This window comes from Chiroxiphia lanceolata, chromosome Z (assembly GCF_009829145.1).
Source record: "Chiroxiphia lanceolata isolate bChiLan1 chromosome Z, bChiLan1.pri, whole genome shotgun sequence".
In the NCBI taxonomy this organism is placed as follows: Eukaryota; Metazoa; Chordata; class Aves; order Passeriformes; family Pipridae; genus Chiroxiphia; species Chiroxiphia lanceolata.
Window position 1 is genome coordinate 280,579 of NC_045671.1, and position 22,925 is coordinate 303,503.

Sequence of the window (22,925 nt, forward strand, 5' to 3'; positions counted from 1 at the left end):
GAAATCCCGGCTTCCCACAGAGAGAAAACTCTTCCCTCGGAAGTGTCGGCGCCGCCTGTTGTGCCCCTGGGACGCTGGCTCGGCACGGACACGGGGAGCAGCTGGCAACCGCAGCCCCTCTGGCCTGGGCCCAGGACGGCACCCGCAGCGTGGACAGGGTTTGCCCCAGTTCAGAACTGAGCCCCGCGCTGATGCTGCCCAAAACACCCCAAACCCCTTCTGAGGGCCAGCGATGTAATTCCCGGAAAATGAATCTCCTCTTTTATGCTGACGCTGCTGGCACTTGGGAATGCAGGCACCTTGTGTTTGTGGACCAGCACGGGCAGCCATTCCCAGGGCCCACCTCCTAGAGCTGCCACGTGCCCCCCACGTGTGTCCCGCCCACCCCAAATCCCTGCCCTTCCAGCCGGAGGCCGGCAGCCAGCAGCACTGTTGAAGCCGGGGCAATCTTCCCTCAGTGGCCCTAAAGCAAGAGCCCTCGGAGATGCCTGAAAACAAAAGGGTAGCCTTGGAGAAAGTTGGGGTGGATGCAATTCACAGTTTTTCGGGGACCCAACCAGAACTGCAGAGCCCAGGGACAGCTTGAACAGGCGGGTCAGACCCGGGGTGCCCCGAGGGCAGGGATGTGCATCCCTTTCCTCGGGGAAAAGAACTCCCCGGGGCCGCTCCCGAGGCTCCGAAGGGGCAGCGCCTTCCCGCCCGCAGAGACGTCCTCGCCCGTGCTCAGGGGCTGCCTCGCCCCGGGCCGGGAGCGCGTCCGGCCCCCGCCTTCTCCTGGGCCAACACCTGCCTTCTGCCTTTCCACAGTGACAGCGACCCTTACGTGGTCCTGTTCTCTCAGTGTTCACTTTGGGGTATCCGTTCCTGCTGGTTTAGATTCCACAACTCCACTCAGAGTTGGAGATCTGGGGCTGTGCTTCTCTACTTCCAGCAGGTTCCATGAGGACCCAGATATTCCCATCATCCTTTTTACTTACTTTTCAGGTGAATTCTACACAAGCCAGTCCCCCATTCCCTATCCAGGCTGGGAGTGCTCGTGCCCTCGGCGCAGTTGGCTCTGGCTGGGCAGGAACTGAGAGCAGGACACGGGGCAGAGTGGATCAGCTGCCCAGGGAACCTCCAGGACATGAAGCTCCTGGATTCTCATTCCAATCAACGGAACACATTCTGTCTCTGGCAGAAGCCGGGAGCCAAAGCGGATCCCACCTGGCCAGGCTGGATCCACTGGCAGGGAAAACCCCCTGCGCCTGCCAGGGGCTCTGACTCTGGTTGTCCTGCCAGCTCCTGAGCAGTGTCAGGGCCACTGGGAGGGATTCAAAACCTAAACAAACCCCAAATCCTGCAGAGGGAAAAAATCCATAGGAAGAAACATATTGCTGTCATAAAAAACTTCAAAATCTGTTAAAAACTCTATGACGACAATGTAATGGGATTCCCAGGGACCTTATTAGTGCTCTTGGTTCCATTTATGTGTAGTTTTAGCCCCTCAATTAGCAGCCTGTAGAACTTACCCTGGGATTTGGAGGTTGAGCAGGGCTTCCTTTGGATTGACCTTCACTTCTGGCCCCAATTTGTGCAAACACAACTTTGGCCAATGTGGTTAAACACGTGACCTCAGCTCTTCCCTCACAAACATGCCCTCTTTCTTCCCCGGAGGTGAACTCACATGCTGCCCCCAGGCTCTCCACTCACCCCTCAGAGTGACCCCAGAGTGTCCATCCTGTCCCCTGCAGGGCCCTGGGCACACAGGGACGTCCCTTTGCCCACAGGGCCTTTCTCCTGCCCCTCTCCAGCCCGAGGCTCCTCCGCTCGCTCTCTCCGGCCTCGCGTCCCACACCAACCCACAGCCAGCTCAGGCAGGGAAATGACACCAGGCAACAGCTGCAAAGGCACACAGAGGAGAGCTGTCAGCCAAAGGCACAGAAAAGGCAAAGGCTTCAGAAAACATTGCTGCAACCTGACTGCTAATTATTTCCAGTTTCCCAGGGAGAACCCCACGAACTCACAGCCAACAATGTCTGACAGTCCCTGCAGCTGGAGCTCAGCACATGGACAGAGAGGCAATTCCACCACCTGAAAGGGAGAAAAAAGAAGGAAATGATGATTTATTGGTTTTAAAGTTATTTTAAGTTCTTGAAACAGAACAAAGACTTGTTTGGAATTTTGTTGGGTACACAATGAGTGTTGGGCACAGGGCATGTCACTAATCCCGATTTCACTGGGGCTCTCTGGGGCCAGACCAGCTGATCTCCCGAGTTCAATTCCTGCCCAAGGACTGATCCGAGCTCCCCGTTCCCCGGATCGCTCATCCCAACACTCCCAGCACCGTGCCCCGAGCCCTCGTTCCTCTCCCCGCCGGGACTCCCAAACCCTCCCGGCCCTGCCCGGCTCTGGCCCGTGCCCGGGGCACCCTCGGCTTGTGCCCCGCAGTCTCCGCCTGGCGGACACGGCCGGTACTGCAGCCCCGACACCGCCGGCGCCGCAAAGGACCCCCCGCGCCCCCCGCGCCCCATCCGCAGCCCCCCTGCCCTCCCTGACACACAGCCCCAAACCCGGCACCTGCCTCACAAAGCGCCCACGGGGCGAGGACTCGCTGCACCCGCGGGGCAAAGCACCCGCTCCAGGGACACCCCAAAATTAGCCCCTCCTGCCCACTGCTCACAACCTCAACCCACCTCCAAACACTCCTTCTCTGCCCACCACATCACCCCGACTTTAACACCCCACATTTTCCAGACCCCTCCACCACTCATCACCTCAGGTTACCTCAAGGGCTTCATTCCCTCCCTGCAGAGAATCAACCTCCTTTTGAAGCCCCAAAACCTGCCCTTCCAGCCCACAACTGCTCACCTCGTTTTTAACACAAGATCTTCCTTCTCTCCCCCACAGATCACCTCACATTTAACCCCCACAGTTTTCTCCACCTGCACACCACTCAGGAACTTTTTTACCTCCAAAGGCTCGTTTTCTACCCTGGAGGTTTTCTCAAGTTTTACCCCCAGAACTTTCCTTACCTGCCCACTCCTGACTGCCTCACTTGAACCCAAAATCTTCCTTCTCTCTGCTACACACTGCCCCAGAGTTTACCGCACATTTTTCCCTCCCTGTCCACTGCTGATTCCCTCAGTTTCCCCTCCAAATAGTCATTCTCTGCCATGGAAACTCTCTCCTGTCTCACCCCCACAACCTTCCCTTCCAGCCCACTCCTGATTACCTCTGTTTTAACACAACATTTTCATTCTCTCTGCTACAGGTTGCCCCAGAGTTTAACCCCCAAACTTTCCCTACCTCTCCACATCTGATCACCTCATTTAGATCTAAGTATGTTCAATCTCTACCCTATAAACTACCCAGGGAGAACCCCACGAGCTCACAGCCAACAATGCCTGACAGTCCCTGCAGCCGGAGCTCAGCACACGGACAGAGAGGCAATTCCACCACCTAAAAGGGAAAAAGAAGGAGGAAATGGTGATTTATTGGTTTTAAAGTTATTTTATGATCTTAGAACAAAGACTTGTTTGGAATTTTGTTGGTACACAATAAGTGTTGGGCACAGGGCACGTCACTATTCCAGATTTCAGTGGTGCTCTCTGGCGCCAGACCAGCTGATCTCCCAAGTTCAATTCCAGCCCAAGGACTGATCTGAGCTCCCCGTTCCCTGCATTGCTCATCCCAACACTCCCAGCAATCTCACCTCAGCCCACAGGCTCTCTGTCCTCAGAGGCAAACACAGCCCGCTGGGACACAGCTCTGGCACCACGTTTCTTCTCACTCCTGCAAAGCCCCAGGGAGATCCAACCCCTCAGACCCTGCATCCCTGGACACCAGAGGAACTGGAGCCCGACCCGGATCCCAGTGCCCTGGACAAGTGTGTTCCCACGAGCACGTGCCTGTGGCTCCATCCAGCCCATCCATCCCTCCCTTCCCCCCAGGGATGTGGTTGGAGCCCCTCACAAAAAAACGACTCATCAGCTCACCCAGATGCTGAGTGAAAGCTTCACCTTTCCACCAATTTGTCCATCAAGGGTCAGGACACAAAGTCTTGCTGTCCTTTACCTCCCCTGGGCAGGCTGCCATCTATACCTTAAATCATGGGGGCCACGTGCTTGCCTTCCCACGGAAAACAATTGTTATTCCCTCTCAGAAAGGCAGCCCCAAAATATTGATTTCCTGTTTATGACTTGAATCGCTCCCCTACTGACTCGCTGAGCTATTACACTCCAAATACACACTCTGTCCCCTACAGTTTACCTCCAATTTTATGCCCAAAATATTCCCAGACACCAGGACGTTCTCTTGCTTCCAAGGCAGGACCGATCATCCCTCTAGGAAAAGGGAAAGAGGCAAGGGTTCATCAAGCCATGCATAACTTAGCAAGTGAGTTTAACAAATACCATCAGGTTTTGTGCCCAGAGGAGATAAAACTCACTGGTTTTAGGAGCTAAAATATCAGGGGAAATTCCTGGCTGGAGAGACTCCCCGGGATCCACGGCTCCCCTGCAGAAGCTCCCAACAAAAAGTGCTCCCAGGAAGCCCCCCGGCAGGGCCGGCCCCTCGTCATCCTCACCGGCCACACCTGGGGCTGCCCCGGCCCTTTGTCACCCTCGCCGCGGCTTCCCCGCCGTCCCCCGGCCCCTCCCGCCCGTCCCGCCCCGCAGCGCCGCTCCCGCTGCCCCCCGAGCCCCGGGAACGAACCCCATCGCCCATCGCCCCCCGCACGGGCCGGGCCCTCCCCGCCAGCCTCGGCTGCGACCCCGCGGGGAAGGGACCCGGACAGCCCAGTATGGATCTCGTCCCGCCCCGGCACCCCTTGGACGGGCACCGCCCCGCCCCACAGGATCCTTTTATGGACATAACCCGCCCTACACAACCCTACATGGGCATCGCCCCGCCCCACAGGATCCTTTTATGGACATAACCCGCCCTACACAACCCTACATGGGCATCGCCCCGCCCCACAGGATCCTTTTATGGACATAACCCGCCCTACACAACCCTACATGGCAATCGCCCCGCCTCATTACTCCTTTTATGGACATAACCCGCCCTACACAACCCTACATGGGCACCGCCCCGCCCCACAGGATCCTTTTATGGACATAACCCGCCCTACAAAACCCTACATGGGCATCGCCCCGCCCCACAGGATCCTTTTATGGACATAACCCGCCCCACACAACCCTACATGGGCATCGCCCCGCCCCACGCGCCCCTTTTATAGACATAACCCCGCCCCACACAACCCTATATGGGCATCTCCCCGCCCCACAAGCTCTTTTTATGGGCAGTGCCCCGCCTTGCCAACTCCCTTTATGGACACAGCCCCACCCCACACCCCTTTTATGGACACAGCCCCACCCCACACCCCTTCTATGGCCCCGTCCCCCCCGAATGTCCGTCACCTCGGTCACCGCCCCACACTCCTCTCACGGTCCCCGCCCCGCCCCTCCCGCTGTCGCTCATCCCGGTCCCGCTCATTCCCGGTGGGAATGCCCCGCCCGTTCCCCGCTCCCGCATTCCCGGCGGGATCGGACGCTCCCGGCCGAGGGCAGCGCTGCGGGGACGGTCGGCGGGGGTTCGAACGTGCCCCGAGCCCTCGTTCCTCTCCCCGCCGGGACTCCCAAACCCTCCCGGCCCTGCCCGGCTCTGGCCCGTGCCCGGGGCACCCTCGGCTTGTGCCCCGCAGTCTCCGCCTGGCGGACACGGCCGGTACTGCAGCCCCGACACCGCCGGCGCCGCAAAGGACCCCCCGCGCCCCCCGCGCCCCATCCGCAGCCCCCCTGCCCTCCCTGACACACAGCCCCAAACCCGGCACCTGCCTCACAAAGCGCCCACGGGGCGAGGACTCGCTGCACCCGCGGGGCAAAGCACCCGCTCCAGGGACACCCCAAAATTAACCCCTCCTGCCCACTGCTCACAACCTCAACCCACCTCCAAACACTCCTTCTCTGCCCACCACATGACCTCGACTTTAACACCCCACATTTTCCAGACCTCTCCACCACTCATCACCTCACTTTGCCTCAATTTACCTCAGGTTACCTCGAAGAAAACACCTTATTTTCTTTCTTTTTATTTTATTTTATTCTATTTTATTTCTTTTTATTTTATTTCATTTTATTTTATTTCATTTTTTTCTTTTCGTTTATTTGAGTTCATTTTTGAAATTATTTAATTTTATTTTCCTTTTATTTAGTTTCTTTCTTTTAATTTAATTTAATTTTATTTTTTTTTCTTTTTATTTTATTTTATTTTCATTTAATTTTATTTTAGTTCTTTTTACTTCATTTTCATTTTATTTTCTTTCTTTTTATTTTTGTTTATTTTATTGCATTATTTATTATTTTATTTAATTTTATTTTCCTTTTATTTAATTTCTTTTTTTAAATTTCATATTTTATTTTCTTTTTTTTAATTTTATTTTCATTTTATTTCACTTCATTTTATTTCTTTTTATTTATTTTCATTTTATTTTTTCTTTTCCTTTATTTTATTTCCTTTGCTTCATTCTCTCCCCGCAGAGAATCAACCTCCTTTTGAAGCCTACAAACCTGTCCTTCCAGCCCACAACTGCTCACCTCGTTTTTAACACAAGATCTTCCTTCTCTCCCCCACAGACCACCTCACATTTAACCCCCCCAGTTTTCTCCACCTGCACACCACTCAGGAACCTCTTTTTAACCTCCAAAGGCTCGTTTTCTACCCTGGAGGTTTTCTCAAGTTTTACCCCCAGAACTTTCCTTACCTGCCCACTCCTGACTGCCTCACTTGAACCCAAAATCTTCCTTCTCTCTGCTACACACTGCCCCAGAGTTTACCCCACATTTTTCCCTCTCTGTCCACTGCTGATTCCCTTAGTTTCCCCTCCAAACAGTCATTCTCTGTCATGGAAACTCTCTCCTATCTCACCCCCACAACCTTCCCTTCCAGCCCACTCCTGATTACCTCTGTTTTAACACAACATTTTCATGCTCTCTGCTACAGGTTACCCCAGACTTTACCCTGAAATTTTCCCTACCTTTCCACATCTGATCACCTTGATACCTAAATATGTTCAGTCTCTACCCTATAAACTATTGCAAGCTTACCCTCAGAACTTGCTCGGGCCTCCCCCAGCTCTCCATTTCTCTTCTCCAGAGTGCAGCTGGACTCCTGGGGAGTCATTCCAGCCTGGCTGGTGCCGGGCTCCTTGTGCTCCATCAGGCAGCTCTTCAGGCCAAGGAGCTGCTCTGGATTTGTGCAAATAACTGGAGCTAAAAAAGGAAAGTTAACCGTGTATTCCAGGCTGGCAGGAATTAAAGGAGATTATGCTGGCCGTAACATTCTGGCCGGGAATTTAATGCAACAACATCAGGAAGATGAGATACTCACTGCGGCGATGTGCACATGCATCATCCAGCCACGAGAGGGCAGTGAGAGACCGCGGTAGAAATTACTCAAAGTTCCCAGGACCTCGCTCCGCTGCGGAACAAATAAATAGAAGGGTTTGCTCCTGCTCGTGCTGGGAGGAGAAATGAGTCCAAAACCAAGACACTTTTACAGCAGAGATGGGAAAGATTACTAAGATAAGCAACACTGCCCTTTGTTTTGCTTGTCACTGCAATCATAATAGATGTATAATATACTGCACGTGTATCCTGTGTAACATGTACTAAATATGTCAAACACTTAGAATAAATATATGCAATACATTATAATAAACTTATAATTCATGTTATTTTTAAAATATTATCAATTCAAGTTATCCTATCACATGTAATGACTGCATTGAAAAGATAATAATTTCCTTACAATTACTAAAGGAAAACATCACTGTGCAGGTGGGTAACCACTGGAACAGAAGCCCAGAGGGGTTGTGGGATCTCCATCCTTGGAGATGCTCAAAACTGGAAGGCCCCGGGCCATGGGACAAGGCTGTGACACACTGCTGTGACTGGCTGCTTTGCACAGGGGTTACACAGAGTCCTACAGAGCTCCTGGCCCAAGGATGTGACTCTGACTTTTGACCTCTGGTAGCACTGCAGCCACACAATAAACTATAATTAGTTAATAATAAACTGCATGTGCCAAGCAGACTACAGGCTGCTTAAGTCTTCTGACATGCACGTTTCTCTGACACATCTCGGGTATCTTGTGACATGAGTTGCAAAGGAAAGGAGGGAGAAGAGAGACAACTAAAGATCAAGGATCAGATGTTAACTCCTGCCCCTTCAGTTGCTGGTACCAAGACAGTCTGTAACTGTGCATGCCCCACAAATCATAGACACGCTTCGTGCCACTGTGCTCCATAAGCAAATTATCAGTGTAGTCAAATGCAGGTGGTTCCTGCTTGACAACATTTAGAACTCTCTAGTTCCTGCAAATAAAGGTCTGGCCGTAGGTAGGCAAGTCTCCAGTTAGACTTTGCAAGAGTGTGGAGTACAGGAGGAGACCCTGTGTTAGCAGTACTAACCAAGCAATGAGGTCAGTATAGGATAATGGGGAAAACTGAACTCTGCTACAACTAAATGTCATGTTGATAAATGCAACTTCACCGTTTTTTATAAACAAAATTAAACAATTTGCTTCACAGTAGCTAATGCGCCGTTAATTCAAACCCCACAGAATAACTCACTGGACACAGTTAATAGTCAGCAGACCACATAGGCCAGGCTTTGAAAGCATTTAATATTCACTGAAGTGCTGCTTGTATCCAATTATAACTCACTACTTGCCATCTTAATAATTTAAATCTGTCCACTCTTTAGAGAGAAAAAAATGCACTAATCAAAGACATGAATGCACCTTTTGCTTTTGACAGCATTAAATTAAAACTAAATGGTAGATCTTGAATGAGTTACTCTGCAAGAATAAAGGCATTAATGAGGTAATTTCATTATAGAGGCTCATCCAAGCCTATGTGAAAACAAGGGAAGTAAATGGAGAGGAAAGCCGCTGAGGAAATTAGGGTTCCTTCCACACTAATTAATGTTTTGGGGCATTTAGTACAGGCACCAAATTAACTGCTCCAAAGAACTCCATTAGAAAAAAAAATACATTGTTGCCCTGCCATGTAATTAGAAGACAGTACAAGCAGAACACTTAATGAGTATAAAGCCAGCCTTTAACTTATTCTGCCCAGCTTCTGAAAACATGCCATTGTGGAGGCCTAAGTTTAAGGAAGCACTAGGCGTACAATATAGGATTGTTTAGGTCCTTCTGTTCGGTGAGCTGTAAACAGGTAGCCCTGAATGAGAGACTCTGAGACTCCTGGGAGGCCCGGCTTCCCAGAAAAAAAAAAAAAAAAAAAAAAGAAGAAGAAGAAAAAAAGAAGGGGGAAAAAAAAAGGGGTCTTAAACGCATCCAGAAAGAAGAAAAAAAAGGTGAATAGGCCCGGCAGAGCCAGCACAGTGAATGTTCACCGCTGTCTTAAGCGATTACATGATGTTGTGCCACCCCCTCTCATTGAGTTATCTTTACACTGCTTTTGTCTCCTATAATTGAAGCTGATGAGGTGCTAATTGGTTGCTTTTTTAAAAAAGCACTACTTAAGCAGTGGCAAACAGAGTAAGACAGCGTGAGTGGAGTTAATGAGGGCTTAGAAAAAAAAAACCAACAAAACCCAACAAATAAAAACCCCACCAAGACCAACCAACCTACCTGAAAAACCCCAAACCAAAACAAGTCCCATAAGAATGCGTGCACAAACACATACATGCCTTCGTGTTGGTATAAAAGCAGCCGAGAAGGGAAATGACTGAATTTAGTAACTGGCTGTAAGGATTTCAGTTCGGTGAGAGAAGGGGCAATACCAGGAATAAATTAACGCCCAGCACTTCGCCTGGCATCCTTGGCACCTCAGGATGTGCCAGTGCACACCAGTACCTGGAGGGATGACTTACAGACTCCTGCCATGCCACACGGTTGCGCTGGATGGGCATCACCAGCACCCACTGCAGGCTGCACCCTGCCAAACTAAAGCCCTGCAGATTAGACTAGGCTCGACAGTTTTCTAGTCCGAAGTAATTTAATACCTTTGCTTTTAAACTGAGGCAGAAGCAGGTTAGAAATCCCCCGGAGCCCTGTGTCGTGTGTAACAGTTCCTACCCGAAGTCAGATCGCTGCTTTAGCAGGAGAAAGGCTGCTGCCCCGGGGCGAGCTGCCCTGTGGCAGGAGATGCCTGTTCTGTGGCAGCAGATGCCTGTCCTGTGGCAGCAGATGCCTGTCCTGTGGCAGCAGATGCCTGTTCTGTGGCAGCAGATGCCTGTCCTGTGGCAGCAGATGCCTGTTCTGTGGCAGCAGATGCCTGTCCTGTGGCAGCAGATGCCTGTTCTGTGGCAGCAGATGCCTGTTCTGTGGCAGGAGATGCCTGTTCTGTGGCAGCAGATGCCTGTTCTGTGGCAGGAGATGCCTGTTCTGTGGCAGGAGATGCCTGTTCTGTGGCAGCAGATGCCTGTTCTGTGGCAGGAGATGCCTGTTCTGTGGCAGGAGATGCCTGTTCTGTGGCAGGAGATGCCTGTTCTGTGGCAGCAGATGCCTGTTCTGTGGCAGATGCCTGTCCTGTGGCAGGAGATGCCTGTTCTGTGGCAGCAGATGCCTGTTCTGTGGCAGGAGATGCCTGTTCTGTGGCAGCAGATGCCTGCCCTGTGGCAGCAGATGCCTGCCCTGTGCTCATGTCCCACACGTTCACGGTTTTGGAAGCACACTGGTTTGAACAGCGCGGCCCTGAGCGCTTTCCCACCGCTGCCTGGAATTCACCTTCCCCACCGTAACACGCAGCCTTGATTCCCGGGAAAGCAGGAACAGCTACTCAGGGGGACACTCCTGAATCAGCCTATTGTTAACAAATGGGCTTGCATTAAAAAATAGATCTCTAAAGCGTTACCTTTAAAAATGTTTAAATGCTCGGTCTGTTGACAATTTTGTGTTTTGAAAATATTCTTAATATACTCAATTTGGGTGCGTAATTAATAGCTTTGACAACATTTTTAATAACAACACGGATATGGAAATATCCTGAATGTTTCGAACCCCAGGAAGAAAAGCGTGGGTTTACTTTTTTTATTTTGCTATCTTATTCAAAGTACTGTCATCAGAGTACACAGCGTTAAACCTGTTGCTGCTACAGCTGGACCCAGAGCTCCCAGCTTCGCCATACCCAAGTGCAGTTCCTAAAAAAGGTTTTGCATAACGTCAAATACTCTGCATTTCACACGCATTCCGTAGGTGGGCTGATACCGGCTCCCCCATTGCTAGACCCATTCTGAAGTTCTCCACTACGGAAAGTGTTAGAGCCCTAAAGGAGAGTACCAAAAGTACCTGCTCTGTTGCTGATGTCACCTCGCAAGACACAGAAATAATCCTGCAAGCTTTCTGAAAGTGATGCTGCAAATACCTAAACACAGTCTCCTGCCGTTTCTGAATTTGTTTATGTATAGTCTAGGCAGACATGTAGACACAGAATGCTTTTTCGGCAGCCGTAAGCCTCTGTTTTCACAAGTAAGAGATATACCTTTGGGGCTCCAGGAAGAGGCTGGCCAAGCAGTACCACCAAGCAATTCTCTAAATCTTTCAAAATGCCTCAGCTAAGCAGTTTCCTATCGGACAAAAAGAGGAAAGTGGAGCTCAAACTCCTGCAGTCAGCTCAAAACACAGTGTACTTATCACTGCAACTCCTATGATCTATTTATGTAGAAGAGCAATAAAGTACCAGGGCTCCCCATTTCTTCTGATTTTTTTGTTTGTTTGTTTGTTTTGGGGGGGTTTTGTGGTTTTTTGTTGTTTTGGTTTGGTTTGGTTTGGTGGTTTGGTTTGTTTGTGGTTTTTGGCTTTTGTTTTGTTTTCCGTTCTTTTTTTTTTTTTGCCTGTGTATAACCACAGTTAGAAAAACCAGCTAGTTTATAAACAGCCAGTTCCTTGGGTATGTGCTTATGCCTGGTAATTTGTAGCTCTATTCACATTCTAAATGGGATTCTTTTCACTTTAATGCATGGTCACTTGTTTTTGTTTTGGTTGTCATGAAAACGAGGGATTTCTTGCTGGCTGGCAGAAAGAAACCTCCTAGTGAACAAAGTTACAACTAATTCCTCCAAACGTGTTCCCAGAGCCATCCATCTGTGACATGGGCAACGGAGTTCCTTGCTTTGAGGAGTCCAAAAAGATGCAAAGCTGAAAAAAACTTGGACCCCTCAAGGCTAATTGAGCAAGTATCTTTTTTTTTTCTTTTGCCATTCGTGCATTTGAAAATGTTCCTGTGTTTTCCACGGCAGGTACGATGGTGCCTGCAGAGACCTGTGCTCTTGTCCCTGTGGCCTGCTGTGTCCTCCCAGAACGCTTGCAGGAGGGAGTCCCTCGGTTTCCTTTGTGTCCCATGGCATTAACAGTTTCTGGTTTACCGCAGACCGGTGTGACATGAGTCGGGAAAATGCACGCTGTGCATGCCAAGATGTAATCCTTAAACGTGTTCTACCCCCTTTTCACTTCCTGCTCCCGTTTCTTTTTTGCCTTGCCGTTGTTGAGAAAGGTACTTCCCAGCCCCTCTCCCTTCCTAATGACCATGGCCAATTGTGCAGTGATTTAAATAGGAATGACCTTCATTTTCTGAAGGTGATGGTGATCCTGTTCTTAAGGAACAGAAGCAGGAGGGCTGGGATCCTTCCTCAGTTCCCAGTCTTGGTGAGTGATGGCTTCAATGCCTGGTTGCTGCTCCATCAGCTGCAGTTTGGGGGCATATGCAGCACATGAATGCAGCCCTACCAAGCTGAGGAGTGCGAAAGGTGGGAACCACTTACCCGGCCCACGGGATAGCAGATCTCATCAGATGCTGCTAATGAGAGGACCAAAGGTGCCTTAAATCACTTGCTCCTATCGACAGGTTTGGATCTGGAAATCCCACCTTCTCCTGCAGAGGTGGTGAGTAGTTTAATGGTTGCAAAGTACACGGAGTAGCTGTCATGTGCCAAAGGCAAAATCACATCTGTAATTAGTGTTGCACATTGTTAGAGCAGAAGCATCTTTTGGGTCTGCTGGGAGTTGTTCCTGAATGCATTTTCAGGCCATCTCACCTGTGAGCCTGAGTGAGTGGCTCCTACCATCAGTGGATGATAAATGTCATCTTTGATTCCAGAAGGAATTTGGCACCTATCCCTGCATGAGAGGTAGCAGATGGCAGCGTATCCTCTGTGGTGCAGCAACTTGTGTGGAAAGTGGGAAGCACCAAAGCCACTCAACCACCACTACTGGCACCAATAATGTCCTCAGAGAAAGCAGGCAGCAGAAGAGAGACTGGTAAGCAAAACTTCCATGCCTTTTTCCCTGTCCTGCTTCCTGCTGCTTTGTCTCATAGAGTCTGAAAATGGCTCTTCCTCAATATCGATCACTCTGGAAATGTTAGTTCAGCAAAAAATGACTCGAGGCATTGTTTAATAGGTAAGCCCTTTTAGAAACTTCATGTGAAGAGAAAAAGCACAAGGGGTGACAGCAAAGGACTCTAGCATATACCAGGTGATCTTTGAAAGAGAAAACCCACTGTTTCCAAAGGAAATAACCTTAAAAATAACACAGAAGGCTCTGAAAATTCACAAAGGTTGGAAAGAATTCTTCCGAGGGAAGAGTGGGCAGGTTTTTACTCCTGTGCCTTCAGCCCCCTCCCCTGTTGAGGCTGCTCAGGACAGAGGCTACATGCAGTGTGCTGTGGTGGATGAATTGGGTTACCTGAAACTGAGGAGAGAACAAGAGTTCCCTTGTAATGGCAGTAAAGTGCACAAAGCACGGGCCACCTGATTTTTCTGGCTCCATCTGCTGTTCATACCTGTTGGCTATTCCCACTGGAATACACGTACCTGCCCCATATGATGAAGAGCTCCCACATGCACTGCTGCCTTTTCCAAAGCTGTAACTCTGTGCAGCATCAGGCAGAGCACCCCTATGGTTTGTGTGACTGGAAACTACTGGGGGTACCAGTAGTGAGGAATGCCCTTGCCAGCCCAGGGACCTGATCCTCTGGGGAACTGCATGCATCAACAGTCACTGGCACTTCAGAAAAAGCAACTGGTATCTCAGGGAAAGGAGGGAAGTGGCTCCTGTGATGCATGATCCCTTGTGAGATGATTCTTGTCTCAGAGAGTAAAAGAGCAATGTTGGGAAATGCACAGCACCTCTTTTTTTAATGCTGAAAGACCTAAGAAATCTCTCCACCCTTCAGGTAATACTGGATGCTAAAAATAAGCATTGTCTGAACCCACACTGGAATAGTTGCCATGCAGGCTGAAACTGGGCCTGTAGTTCTTGGTGTGACTGAAGCTCGATGAGAGCCGTGTAGCCAAGGACAGTGGGAACTGGCTGCAAGGAAGATGTCAGCTCTGAACGTGAGCAGGAGAAACACAGCCTGAACCCAGGCAGGCTCAGCTAAGGATGTACAAGTGTGTCTGGCCAAGGAGAGGTGGGAATGGGCTCTGGAATCCTGCCACAGGGACTCAGGCAGCAATCCAGAGCAGCAATGGGCAAGGCTGGGGCAGCCCTGTGGGCTGTGCTCTGTGGATGCTGGTGCTGGGAGCCCCGACATCCCATGGCCTGGGAGCTGGTCAGTCAGCTGACCAGGATCGTGTGGGTCTGCCCGTGGGTGTGTCTGTTTTCCCAGGAGTTCTACACATTCCTTCCTTGTATTTCAGAGTGCTATTCTCAATAAAACTAAATTGAAGGGGACTTTTATCCGACTAGTTATTCCTCTGGGTACCAGGATCACTGGGAACTTCTTCCTGCTTGCACACCAACACTAAAGCAGAAAGGTGTGCAGTGCCTGTGCTTGCACTGAAAATGATCTGGAAGGTTCTCTGTTCATTGACTGATGCTTTAGGGATCGTTCCCTATATTGTCCTCCCCATTGAGACTGGGACTTGTATCGCATTAAAGAAACAATGAAGAACCTGGAAACACGTGCAGCTGTTGAGGGAAGGCCTATTGTCAGCAGAGAAATATATTTACCAGAGAAAGCAAATAAATAAATGGAGGGAGGGGAGGTAAAACAAGTGAGAGAACAGAAGTGTAGCAGAGGCAAGGCTCAAAGTCTGGGGAAGACATCTGACGGTGAAAGGGACTTGTCATGTAGTCAGAAGAGAGGCAGCAGTGAAAAAATGGGGCAGTTCAAGCTGTGCTGTGTGAGGATCACATGAGCAGCTCACCCAGAGGCTGCACTCAAGAAGCCAAAGTTCAAAGGTAGGGATGCTTCCATGTTTTTCATGGTTCACTTCCGGGTCATTTGATTGAAAAGATCCTAAATTTGACAATTCCTAATGTTCAAAGAGGTTTAGATGTTTTTAAATCCACTCAGCTCATCCCTGCTCGAAATAAACATGAATGGGTCAATTGTTCCTTTTGATAAAATTCAACTAAAAAACAGCCATTCAGTGCCACAGAAGGCCATGTTGTCTCACACTGAAGAGGACAGTGAGGATGTTCAATTCTTAAAACGCTTGATAAAATCAGGGAAGAGCTGTCTGAATGTTGTCACTGCAGCCCTAGAGCTGAGTAAAGCATAAAAGGAGGTAAGTAGGAGACAGAGAATATCTCAAGTTGTAAGGGACACATATGGATCATTGAGTCTCCCTGCTCCTCAAAGGACTATTCTAACTAAACTATATGGCTAAGAGTGTCATCCAGATGCTCCTTGAACTCCGGCAGGCTTGGAGCTGTGACCACTTCCCTGCAGAGCTTGGTTCAGTGACCTACTAGCCTTCCAGTGAAGAATCTTTTACTAACATCCCATCTGAACTTCCCCTGGTGCAGCTTCATTCCATCTCCTCATGTCCTGTCTCTGGTCATGAGAGAGAAGAGACATTTATGAAAAATGAAACTATCAAAATAGTAATTGCTACCATGAGGCTTCCACAGGCCATATTTGGATTATGTCATTTGATTCTCCCAAGCATGTTAAGTTCTCAGCAGTTCATTTAGTGGATTTAGCTACACAATTTATGCATCCATTTGAAATCTAGCCTCTTGTACTAAGGGAGCTGTAGAAAGCACAATGCCCTTTATTAACTGATGACCACTCATTATTTCTAAGATTTTAGTCTTGATCCAGGAATAAGTAGCAAGTTGTTTCTCCCAAAAAATATTTATCTGTGATGGCATCCATGAATCAGTGTCAGAGAGAGATGTGTTTATCTCATATTCCTGTCATTTGTTTAACTACCCTGCTATTTATCTGGGGAATGGAGCACATATGAACATAATGTTGTCTGCACAGTGAAAAGCATTTACTTCCTTTACTGTGGAATGTCACTTAAGAAAAGTGAAAAAACCAAGGTAGCTGGAATCATTTAAGAAGTCAAGAGCTTGCTGAATACCAAGCAATAGCTGTATGGAAGCTACAAAGCTTCAGCATAACCAGCTGGTGCATTTCCCACCACTTAATTTGTGGAGTGTCTGAATTAATCCCAGGGTTTATTTGTTACCCTCAGTAACATTTTGGCTGGTACATCTGCCAGACCAAATGCTGAATAAAACCAGGTTCAGCTAAATCAGGTTAAGCTAAATGCTTTCTCTATGTCTAAATTTTCCAGTGGTGTTGGGATTCTGAGACTGCATAAACACACCAGTATGACTTAGAGCAGATAACTACCAAAATTCCTTTAAAGATTAAGTTCTGTTAAGTCAGGCAGGGTATTTCCATTTGTTCTATACCAAGATAAATTCATATCACAGAACTCAGCAGGTGTCTGCACTGCAGTAACACACCCCAGCCTAGAGGGAGGCCATGGGATGTGTTCTGCAGCAGAACAGCCTCGCTGTGCTGTTTGAAGCAGGACACTTCACTCTCAAAACTTTGCTGTTAGCCAGACTGGGGAAACCACAGACCCAGCATGACTGTTGGATTTTCCAAGCTCCAGATAAACTTTTTAGTTACTTTAGGCTTTTAGTCATTTTTGATTCTTTGCACTGAACTAACCAGAAAAATTCTGCTCTTTGTCCCTCTCTGTACAGCATTTTCACAGGCAGACAAATCACTGCTCCCAACACTACTCAAGTCCTTTAACCGTAGTGCTAAAACCACCTGGGGATTTAAACACTATTTAGATTTCTGTAGGCTGGGAGTGGGAAATATGAAGAATAAAGCAGAGCAATGGCTGTCATGGGAAGCAGGTGGGAAGGAAAGAAGAAATTGTCTGAGATGATCTGACCTGCCCAGTACCACACCAACACAGCAGCACAGGAGCTGCTCCTCAAAACTCCTGTGGAGAGATGCTATGGCCTTGTGGCACTTTCTCCAGGCACTTTCTTCCAGGTACTCAGTACTTGGAACAAAAGCAAAAGATCGCTAATATGTTGCATAAATTCTCTTTGTCACTGTTTAAAGCCCTTTTCTTTTTTTTTTTCCCCAGCTACCTGTGGGCACAGAAGGTAATTTCCCTTCCTGGGGCTGTGGGGGTTGGTTTGTTTGTTTGCTTAGTTTGTTGTTTTAGGTTGGTGTCTTTGTTTGTTGCTTGGTTTTCAGTTTTGTGATGGGCTTAATTTTCACATTTGATTGGCTGTGTTGTGCTTTCCTTAATCTGATCTCTGCCAATGGAGGAAGCCTGCCTTTCCTGTCAGGTTGTTCCACATCTCTCCTCATTCCATTTTAGTCACACTTCTCTGTGAGCAAGAGTACACCTAACACTCATTGCAGACTCCTTTGGTCCAGCTGCTGTCTCAATCTGTCCCAGACAGCTGTCAGCTCACCTCCAGCACAGTCTGATTTCATATTCAAAGTCCTACAGTGCATTTTTGAGAGAGCAGACCATTTAAAGTTCCTCAGTGCAAGCAGGTAGTCTAACACAAAATCACCTGCTTTTATGCCAAGGCTGCACATAAGGAAAACAGACATAAGGTGGCATCTAAAATGGTCCTAATTTATATATCCACAAGGGACACCTACTTCCAAAAAGCACAGCACCAAGTTAGAGGTGCCTGTATTCCTGAGGCAAGAATGACCCAACTGCTACAGAATATTCTGTGACACCAATGTCATCTGACTGTGACAAAAAGCAGAGAATGCTTGTTTGTCTTAAAGAAAGCTTTGAAAAATGCCTGTGCAATTCTTTCTCTCACAGAACACAAAGGATAGCTAAGGTACAAGTGAACTGAGAAAGCATTAGATATCTAATGGGTCTTTCCTACTCTTTGTACTCTATAATATTCTGTTCTGCTGCCTTATAGCACAGTAATCTGATTCCCAAACGTTCCTTACATCATACAAAAAAAATAATAATGTAAGATTCCGGTTTTTTAAATATTACCATGTTTTAATAAATCCATCTCTGTTTGCTGCAGATGAGCTCCTTGGACATTTTATGCACGTCCATGGTATTTGTGTGTTTGCCCTGTCAAATCTCCCATGAGATTAGCTCCCAGAGCCTAAAGCCCTAGGAGAGGGTGTGTTACATCCTGAGCTCCTGGAAGCCTCATATCTTGCTTTTCTGTGTGCTAAATCCACCCGGCCGATTTCAGTCTGACATTGCTACACAGGTAGTGACCTCGGGCAGGACTAACTCAGACAGAAGCCAACGCCCAGCACAAGGGTGCGTGTGTTAGCGCCGGCAGCTTACGCAAACATTGACAGCTTCTCACTGGGGAGCCGTGAAAGCCCTGAATGATGACTAAAGTATTTTTGGTTTGTCAGGCGTCATTGTTTTGGACTTCTCATGACCTCACTTAGCAGAACGGTCCCACTGCCTGTAACCTTTGTCTCCAGTATTTTCAGTGATAACTAGCTCTGTAGGCATTTGTTTTCTATCATCAAATCATTAAATGGTAATGCAATTGTTAGTTTCATTTCCCCAGCTCTAATACATTTTGCAGCCAGTAACCATTCCCAGTTCATTAACTGACTGACCTCAGCATTAACACCCCCTCTGCTAGGGTTGCCTTGGAAACAAAGCTTCCTGTGCGTAATCCAAGCTTATCTAGCTCTTTATCCTACATGTGACCCTTAATTACTTGCTAAATTAGAATGGTTTTCTGAAAATCACAAGAGGAGGTTAATATGTTCTTCCAGAGCTGGTCAAGCTAAGATGACACTAAATTCACAGGGAATTCAAATTACATGATCCCTGAAGGCGTCTCTTTCAGAAGGAAGATGAACTTTCCCAATGGGAGGCAGTGTGCCGTGATAATGCTCCTGTCACTCACTTTCCTTGCCCTGCTTGTCCAGCTACAGCTTAATCCAGTATGAACAATGCAGTAAGTAAATATCAGGTTGATTAATTATGGTGCAAGATTCAGTAACCACTTGTCTTCTGTAATTAACATTGTAATTGAAATTAAGTAATACACTTCATACAGAGATTTCTGGACTAGGAGGAGGAACAAGGGAGAATCCTCAAGGCTGCAACAGGGAAATTTAAAAAATAAAAACTGGGGTCAGAATATTAATTGTCTCTTTAAAACTGTGGTACATTTTAAGAAATTCTTTAGTCCAAGAAATAAGGTTTTTTAAAGGTTGGACTTGATGATCTTGGAGGTCTTTTCCAACCTTAATGATTCTATTACTCTAAAAAGAAAAATTATTACTTCCAGATGTCTTGGACTAGAGATGAAAGGGGGTTGGTTTGTTGAAATGTTGCTCACAATGTCTCAAAATACACCTTCCCTTCATCGATTTGATAAATACAAATCATGAGAAAAGATGATGCTCTGTAGGATACACTTTGGAGAAGGGTCAGTTCAGAAACGTGAGCCAGACCCTCACATTCACTGAGGAAACCTCATGACTATCACAAGAAATTAGACCAGAAATATTAGAAGGGTGCTGAAAAGACAGAGAGAAATGGTGATCATGGTGCCTGGTGGCCAGAGAGGGGCCTGACACAGATTCCCCAGAGGAAGTCAACAATGATCTTTATCTCTCAGTCTAGTGATGTGTCCTCTACTCTTCCTTTGTGTACCTAGGCAAGAGGAGAAGAGCAGCAGAGAGAGAATACTTTGCCATCTAAAAGAATGCTAAGCTACTGGATTGTAGTAGCTGTGATTTGTTTCTCTCACCCAACAGGAGAACAAAGGTATCTGAATGAGAGAAGTCTTCTAAAAACACTGATTTTGTTGTACCACTAGACTGACATTGTTAGTTACATGGAATAAAGCTGATCAGTCTGAAAACAAATTCTAGAGATCCCAAACACTTGAGATTTGTCTCTAGCTGCTCCCGAGCTACCTCACCTTTGTCCCTGGTTAGATGCTTGTCAGGTCCCTAGAAGTTATCACAGAGGGATGACAGAGATCTTGACAGCAGGCATTGCAACCAACATGGGCTTTAAGGAAGACTTTTGGTGCAGTAGGCACTGCTGGGGGGCTTCCTAGAACAGCTACATGGTTACACAGATGCTCACATGTATGGGTCAAACTTCCTGGCATTAATCAAGCCTCCTTGGCACCAAGGGGCATGAGAGCTAAACAGTCCAAGTGGAAGGTCCACAAAGGGAAGAGCTGAAGAAAACATCATTCGCTGATTTTTAAATCAAATATTTTGAAGTTTGATATCCCTAGACTTTCTGCCACTTAGTCAAAGTATGTTTAAAATATATATTTATACGTGTGCAAGTTCACATGTGCATAAACATATGCACAAACAGTTTGATTACTTCACTTTCTTCTTCAGCTGGGGGAAATGAGTAGCTGAACTGGGATAGTTATTGCAGTGTACAGGAACCATTCAGTACAGGGTGATAATACAAACTAAGTGGAGTTTTCCAGTAATTAAGAAAGAAGCATATGGTGATCTGGGAAATCCTGTTCCTTCACTATGGCCTGCTGTCAAGTATTCTGGAGCTTTGCATGCTCTGTGACAATCATGAAACAACTATGAAGTATTACATCAAACAAAGGGGAGATACACAGCCAAAATGATGTGTGCAAAAGTTGTTCTGTGCAACTGCCTGATGTTCTATTTTACACACTAATAAGTTGAGACAATGTAATACAACCTCATAAAGTTATGCAGTTTAACATCTGTTCTCTTAAACTGTGCATTGCTTCTATGCTAGTGCCTCTAAGTGGCAGAATTTCAGACCTGCTTTCGTGTGTGGGTAAGAGGGTAAGAGAGGTGTTTGTTTCAAGGTGAGTGCTTCTGGTTTTCTAGACTCTTTCAGTGTGGTTCTGTTGTTTCATTGGCATACATTCCAGGATTACTGCCAAACTTATGAAGCAGACAGGATAGGGCCTCATGCTGTTCTGTTTGGATCTTTGACGCATACAGCGCTTTATCCTCCTGAATAACTGCAGCACGCTGAATTGCTCCAGGGTTCCAGAATTTTACCTCAGAAATTACTTTCTAGGTCTTTAAAGAACAGAAAAACAGCTGAGGTTTCTGCGTCTAGATAGCTGCCAAAAGGAGACAGAATTACACCCCAATTCCCTTAACATCTCTCACATATGTCCCCTAAAAAACCAAAACAGATTCATGAATTAGGAATATTTTAGAATATTGCTGGATGGAACGCACTATGCAAAACAAAACATCAAGTACTTCTTTCTGTATAGAAATAAATGTTAACTTATCAAGAGTACTCAATAAACTTATATGCAAAAGTTCTTCTAAAATTTATCTCAGATATACTTTGCTTGCATGTCTCATCTGGTCAATATATTTGCTTACTCCTCTGTGTAGCCGAAAAAGAGAATATACTTTTCACAGTGACTATGTACAGTTTTACTTTCATCAATGCTGAAGATGTGTGCCATTTTAAAAAAAGAACTTAATCTCTCCTGAATGCCTCTAAGATCATCCTCTTCTTTAGCAGGCTCTGAACCTACTTACTGAGTCTTAAATTGCTCATACTCACAGATTAAGTAAGAGGAAAAAAAGGGATGTCAGAATCAAATGGGTAGGAAAAAGTAGAACAAAACACAAGGCTGTAAAGAAACTGAAAAAAAACCATTACTGTTTTCTGCGACGAGGCTGAAAGTCAGGGTGCTAAATGAAAATGGAAAGAATGAAAAAGGAAGTTCTAACTGCTGGTTCGGTCATCAGTTTAACCGGGGAACACTCTGCTCAAGTGGCCTCCCCCCGCCCCGCTGCAGTGAGACCTGCCCCCGCTCTGTGATGCTGCACACTGCGGGCACATCCCACAGCTTCTCACCTGCGGGCACATCCCACAGCTTCTCACCTGCGTGCAACATCTGTGTTTCTCACCTTTACGAGCCTGACCCTCTCCGGGCACTGTTGGGATCCCTCCCCACGAGTCACCACCGCCAGCTGGCACGGTCGAGGCGTACCTGGGGTTTGCTTTGCTCACGCGAGAAAGTGTTGTTTTTCCTGTGGGATTTCCCGACTGCTCTGAAAATGGACTGAAAAAGAGCCCGTGTAAGTGGCGTCTTTACTAAGAAAGTAATATTGAGGGGAAGGAAGAGCTTATTTAACCTTCGGACACTCTGCACACTGCTGATCCCTGCGGGAGGCCGCAGTGCAGGAGGCCGCAGGACGGCAGCAGGGCTCGGCGGGGCCGCAGCTGCCCGCGGGGCACGCGCCGGGCCCGCACGGCCCCTCACAGCGCGCGGCCCGAGGGGCCGGGACGGGGCCGCCCCCCCGGCAGCTCCCCCGCACCCGGGGCTGCTCGAAACCGCCGGCAGGCCGGCTGCCCCGCCGCCGGGAGGGACAGGGACCGGGACCGGGACACGGACAGGGACCGCGACGGGAACACTGCCGTGCCCTGGGAGCGCGAGCGGGAGGAGCCCAGCCCTGGCCCGGCCCTCAGCGACGCCCTCACTCCGCCCCCTCACACCGAACCCCTCTCACCGAACCCCTCACTCCACCCCCTCACACCGAACTCCTCACACCGAACTCCTCTCACCGAACCCCTCTCTCCGCCCCCTCACACCGAACTCCTCACACCGAACCCCTCACTCCGCCTCCTCTCTCCGCCCCCTCACACCGAACTCCGCCGCTCGGCCCCGCCCCTCGGTCCCGCGCGCCG

General features: G+C 48.1%; 2 long non-coding RNA genes across 7 annotated transcripts; both read right to left on the reverse strand.

Annotated features, from left to right (window-relative positions):
- On the reverse strand, positions 1 to 22,903 carry LOC116780836. 6 transcript variants are annotated; one of them, XR_004354646.1, is made up of 7 exons: positions 22,844 to 22,903; positions 22,145 to 22,299; positions 7,089 to 7,253; positions 4,252 to 4,325; positions 3,375 to 3,441; positions 1,693 to 1,881; positions 1 to 488 (listed from the first exon to the last, which is right to left on the reverse strand). It is a non-coding gene; the product is annotated as an uncharacterized LOC116780836 (long non-coding RNA). The 6 variants fall into 6 exon arrangements; XR_004354647.1 differs by having other exon boundaries at positions 7,089 to 7,501; XR_004354649.1 differs by lacking the exon at positions 22,844 to 22,903 and adding an exon at positions 22,734 to 22,776.
- On the reverse strand, positions 5,033 to 5,324 carry LOC116780846. Its single transcript, XR_004354669.1, has 2 exons — positions 5,244 to 5,324; positions 5,033 to 5,150 (listed from the first exon to the last, which is right to left on the reverse strand). It is a non-coding gene; the product is annotated as an uncharacterized LOC116780846 (long non-coding RNA).
- Positions 22,904 to 22,925: the final 22 nt, after the last annotated feature.